Raw genomic sequence first — 5,970 nt, 5'->3', positions numbered from 1 at the left:
AGAAAGGTAATTAGTGCCCTGTAACTAAGCTTGACAATTTTACAGAACATGATGACTCAGTTCCCATCAGAATAAATGTAACCAAAAAATAATAATAAGCTATTCAAAATGGTATTCCCCATGGAAGTAGACAAAAGTTCTAAATAAAAGTTACATTATGTGATATTCATCTATTCTCTAGAAGTGGCAATCATTATTGGAAAATTTTGAATCTATTTGGATATCGCTTATTGCTGAAAATTGAAAACACTGTAGCAAAATAATTTTTAAATGTGTGAATAGTACTGTGGGACCCAAATTTATATTGAAATCTGTGTTTGGATTACTTTTGTGAGTCCGTGAATAATGTCATGGGACCTACATTTTTTCAACAAAACGCACAAATGCAGACGTTCAGTGCAATCCAAACACTCACTTGGAATAGTAGGACTTTATAGTTTCAATCTCACACTAGGCTTTAAGTTAGACTTACACTCGCCTGATGTCATGCCTCTCATCTACCTGATTAGATAATGATTGACATATATGTAAGAAGGAAAAAAGAAAGTACCAAACAAAGAGGGAGATGGGCAACTTATATAGGTCTTATGGTGCCATGGTGGATTTCGGATAGAAGAGTGCTACTTCTTGGCAACTTAGATCTGAAATAGCAGAATTGGTGTGCTCGAGAGAGAGAATTATATAACCTAAATGAATCAAGAAACAATCAATAAAAATAAAAATCCAAAATCATAACTACACACAACCAAAAATGACTAATTATGCGCATAACAATAAATTGTAAATCAGCCTCACTACACAACTCCACTCTCCATTGTCTCAAGAATATACAAAAGCACCATAGCCACATCAGTCTCAATACTACACGTTTAATCAATCAAGAGCTCTTCATCCAATAGAAAATATTAGAACAAGGCAAGTCTTAAGAATATTACCACAGAAGCTTTACTATCTTTATTGACATCTCTAGATAATATTCTTCTCACCATTACAGGTTGCTTTTTTCTCAAGTTTCACAAATACATGATATAATCATGTTACTTTCTATATTCTGTAATATTTCAAAGAATCCAAGCAATATCTTCCGTGTTGCAATTGTTTACCTTCCTATATTATGTAATTGATTTATATGGCATATTCATGTCTCGATACTTTCAAGACATTGGACAAAACAATCTCCTCGTTAGATATGCAGCTGGCTGTAGCTAGAGCTTCTGAAGTTAAAAACAATGAGGGGGGTCTACAGTGGTTACAAAATCAGGAAGTCAGCAATTGAAGGAGCAGTCGAATGTTTTCTTTGTTATGGGAGCAGCCATTATCTTAGAATATGACAATAAGATTCAAGAAGAAATAAACTCAAGTATGTCCTACAAACCAGATTATAATTCCCTACTCTTTTTTTAACTTCAATTCATCTACTAAAATTGCATACTACAGTTGCTTGATTCATACTAATAATTTTGACAATTTTTTTTATATAGGTAATAATTTGACAAAATATACTGTTTTCAATTTTGTGGTCATTTAAAAAATAAATAAATAAATAAAAACTCACCTCAGGGTTGCTCCTGGAAAAACATTTAGTGAGTAGGAGAGGTTGGGGTTTGGATATCTTCTTTGCAGTCTCTTCAATTTGGTTCCAACTTTGCCATGAGAAAAAAAAATACATATCATAAAGAAGAAAAAATGAGGAATTGTTTATTCAGTTTAGCTTTGTGTATCAAGTAAGGGAACAAACATCAAACAATTTATTATTTTTAAGAAACAAACAAAGTTTCTATGAGGAACTCCAACATATTCTTAAGTTTCTAGATTTAGCCAATGAACTACTCATAAATGCATGGATAGATTTTAGAAATGCACATATTGGTTTAGCCCTCACTCCTCATCATCTTTCTGCATTTGCTGTTTTGTTCAAGAAAGAACCATAGATAATGCTTGCTTGCATTCTATCTCATGAAATATTGTAAGATCTAACATCAAGGAGGAATCAACTACTAAAACAGAACAATGTTGGAATATGGCAGACCTCAAATTTAAGTAAGAATATACCCAAAAAAAATCCTCAAAAGATTCTTCCTACTTATAGTTTAGCAAGAAAACTTTGCATAAATGCATGAAATACTTATAAATAGGAGATGACGTTATTAATAAATAAACCATAGCAATTACGCAAGATAACAAAAACTATTATAAATCTTCCACAGAAAGAAATGAATTTTTGACATGGAAAAGGAAATACCATATATTATAAGTCATTTTATAGTTCTCCCTAACATGCAAGAACATTTATTTACGAATGGCAACTATTCAGGCAAATATTCAAGCCCTTATGTTTTCAGGTGGTAATATTTATCAGGGAGCTTCTCACTGTACTCTCCATATGTAAAAGCACCATTTGATGATATCATCAGCAGAGAGAGAGAGAGAGGAAAAAAGAGAGGAAAAAAAATGCCACAATACTACTAATAAGTAACACTTGAACCAAACTGCATAGGAAAATAGTCCACCCGACTGATGATTGTGCTTTAGTCACTATAAAGGCAAATAATCAAGAGACAAGATAATTAGTTGGAGTTATCTCATGATGGTCTCAAAGCATGCCTCAAATCTTTTCATCAGAGGTTAAACAAAATCAAGGAAAACCCAAACCAAAATTCTATGAAGTTAACAACCACCTAAAGCTTGAGGATCTAGTTACTTTCTATGTTCCAGGTATAGGATTTAGGAATTTGAGGTTCTAGCAATTTATTTCTACTTTCCGAGAACAGGATTTGGGAAATCAGACCAGAGGCAAGCACATGATACTGAAACTTTACTCTATTAGAGTCAAAATTCAATCATGAGTTAAAATTACAATTAATTTGCAGTTAAATTAATTTATACAGTATATTAATGCATGGAGCAAGAAATTCCACTAGAAAAATGTTCCAAATATATTTAAGCTAAACCATCATTGATAACTTAGAGAAGGTTAGGAAAAAGCTAAATCAAAGCAAGAAAAAGTAAAGACGCAAAGTTATGTAAACATCAAAGAGGTTGATCATGTATGTCATCCATTTCCAAAAACTAAATTTGACAAAGACGACAATGGTTGAATGACTAAATCTGCAACAAAATATGTACATTTAAATCATGTCTAGCCTTGCCATCAACAAAGATTTGGCAGCATTACACACAAAACAGGTTCTAAAGATAAGTACCTACTAAAATTAATGACTGCTTCTAGTGTAGTGTCTTTAATGACGAAGTCCAACATGAATCTTCAGTTTTATAATTATTAAGGATATATTTATACCATTATTCTTGCTTATCCAATAGGCACAATAGCTCACACTATGACTCCCAGAAGGATATGCTTCTCTTGTTCACAGCTGTCAAATATTGGCAGAGTGAAACCCAAGATAAAGGAATGTGATAAGGTCCTGTCACTTTCAGCAATTCTATTCTATCTCATCATACATGTCCAGTCAACTATTGCAACTAAATGCATTTCAGGGTGAACCAGCTAGCTCTGGGAGTCCAATGCTTCATCTGACTGCCAGTCTGTCGACAAGCCTGAAAACTTTGTTTTGTATGCATTCTCATCTTGGAGACCATATCACAGAATAGCTTAGTGAATCATTTGCCTTTCACAACAAAAGAGTTTCCAGTAACTGGTATTTAAGAATATGAGTCCAGTCCTGCCTAAAATCCGTGTCTTTCATCTCATCTACAAGCATCTAGGCTACATTTTATGTTCCCTCCTCTTCAATACACATCTAACAAAGTATGCTTTATATTAGAACTCATGCCCATTGCTCCATCCTCTAAACAGCCCTTTCCTTCCACCAAAAAGCCTCTGTATACTTCATATATCAAATGAAGTAGTGAAACTCGTAATTTTTGAGGTTGCACCTCTTTTAACCATCACATTCAGAAGCCTCTTTGCTTCCTCAATCCGGTTCAACTTACACAGCCCACTCACTATCTTGTCAAACACAGTTAAATCAGCAGCAAATCCTTTCTTCTCCATCATAACTTGCACCTCAAAAGCTTCATCGACCATCCCTTTGTTACAAAAACCATCAAACAAGGAATTAAACATAACATCATCTAGTTCTATCCCTTTACGCTGCATCATATTCACATATGCCATTGCTAGCCCCATTTCCCCAGCCTTGCAAAGACCACTTATCAGAGCGGAATAAGTATCAGCGTTTGGAAAAATACTTCTATCAGTCATTTCACCATACATCGACTTTGCACCATCCATAAACCCCAATCTACTATACCCATTAATAACTAAATTGTACAGATGAGTAGCCACTTTTAAATCTTTATCATGCATCTCCAAAACCAACTTTTTAGCTTCGTCAATCTTGCCAGAACTCGTGAACCCATCGATCAAAACTATATATGTATGGTCACTGAATGCCACTCCTTCCTTCTCCATCAAAAGCAAAACCAATTCCAGCTCCTCAAAATTCCACCTCTTGGCACAAGCATTCAACATTACATTGAATGTAACAACATTGGGCTTAATTCCTCTACCATCATCTCCTCCAACTCCCTGCCCCTCTTGCCCTCTCCACTCCAACACAACCCATCCACCACCACTGTCAAAGAATACACAGAAACCTCAATACCCGATTCAACCATCCAATAAAAGAAGTCCAAAACCAATTGCAAACACTCATAACTTTTTTTAAGTGCAAGTAAATGAACAGTACAAGTCCTCTCATCAATCTCAGTTCCATCATCCTTCATATAATCGAAAACCCGCAAAACTAAGTCAAACATTTTACAATCCGAATAAACCTTAAGCATAGAATTGAAAAACTTGGCTATAACTTTTTCATCATTGCAACAATTCCCAACTGTAGCAGCAATAACAGAAAATGGGTACCTGCGATTTCCACCAACCAAGACAAATTTGATCATTTTCTCAGCATCTGAGAACCTTCTTTCTCTGACAAGCCTGCAAATTAGTGTCAATTGGGCTTGCAAGTCAGGCTTGAAGGACAAGAGAGATGGGTTGTGGAGGAGAAAGTTGAAGAAACACAAGCATTTAGAGGATTTAAGATCTGGGTCTGTGAGAACATGGAGGATTGTGGTGGGGTTGAGATTGGAGAGGAAAGTGGTGGTGGTGGTGGTGTTGAGTTTGAGTGGTTTGGGTTTGGAAGGTGAAGAAGGTTTTTGGGTTTTAGAGATGATTTGTGTTATTTCTTGGTATGGTATAGGGTTTAAGGAAAGGTTTGGACGGTGACTTTTTTTCACAGTTTTCAGGGTTTTTGAGGACTTTTTGGAGAGATGTTACAATAACAATTTGTGTTCTAAATTTTCTTACAAGAGTTTATTGAAGATGCATGATCATTTTCACTAGCTCAGTTTGCTTGAATCAAGATGGAGCATGGAGGATTTTCTTTCTTTTATTTTTTTATTTTTTTTTTTCCGATTAGTAGATAGTGGGAGATGGAAATTGGAGTAAAATTTGTAAAATAATATTATTTCCATAATAATTATTTTAACAACACAATTTTGAAATTATTTCAAAATTTGTTCTCTTTTTTAAAATTATGTTTTCAAAATACGATTTTAATAAGTACGTGTGATTCCAAATAACTTCATAATAGTATCAATTTAAATAATTGATATTAAAAGGATTGAAATACCCAAAAAAAATGTTGTTACTACTAAACTATTACTTGAGTTTCGGTGAGCAATAGTTTTAAGGGATAATTACACTTAACTTACTTATTGTTTAGAATTGTTGCACTTTACCTACCAATAGTTTGGAAAGTTTCACTTTATCTACCCTGGGCTTGCCATAGAGAGCAGCAAATGGATGATGACGATGCCATTAGTGGCGAAGCTATACTATTTTCTTAAGGAGGGCCAATGTGTAAAATTTAGTATATATTTTTTATTTTTCATAGAAGTTGTAAGGAGGAAGGGTTTTTTTCAAAACCTAAGGCGGGTCTCTGCCCC

The 5,970-nt window shown here is 34.3% G+C and overlaps 1 pseudogene; it reads right to left on the bottom strand.

Annotated features, from left to right (window-relative positions):
* Nucleotides 1–392: 392 nt before the first annotated feature.
* Nucleotides 393–5,295, bottom strand: LOC126701194 (pentatricopeptide repeat-containing protein At2g28050-like; annotated as a pseudogene).
* Nucleotides 5,296–5,970: the final 675 nt, after the last annotated feature.

This window comes from Quercus robur, chromosome 9, assembly GCF_932294415.1.
Source record: "Quercus robur chromosome 9, dhQueRobu3.1, whole genome shotgun sequence".
NCBI lineage: Eukaryota > Viridiplantae > Streptophyta > Magnoliopsida > Fagales > Fagaceae > Quercus > Quercus robur.
The sequence above is the reverse complement of the archived record's forward strand: the minus strand, read 5'-3'. Positions and strand labels throughout refer to the sequence as shown.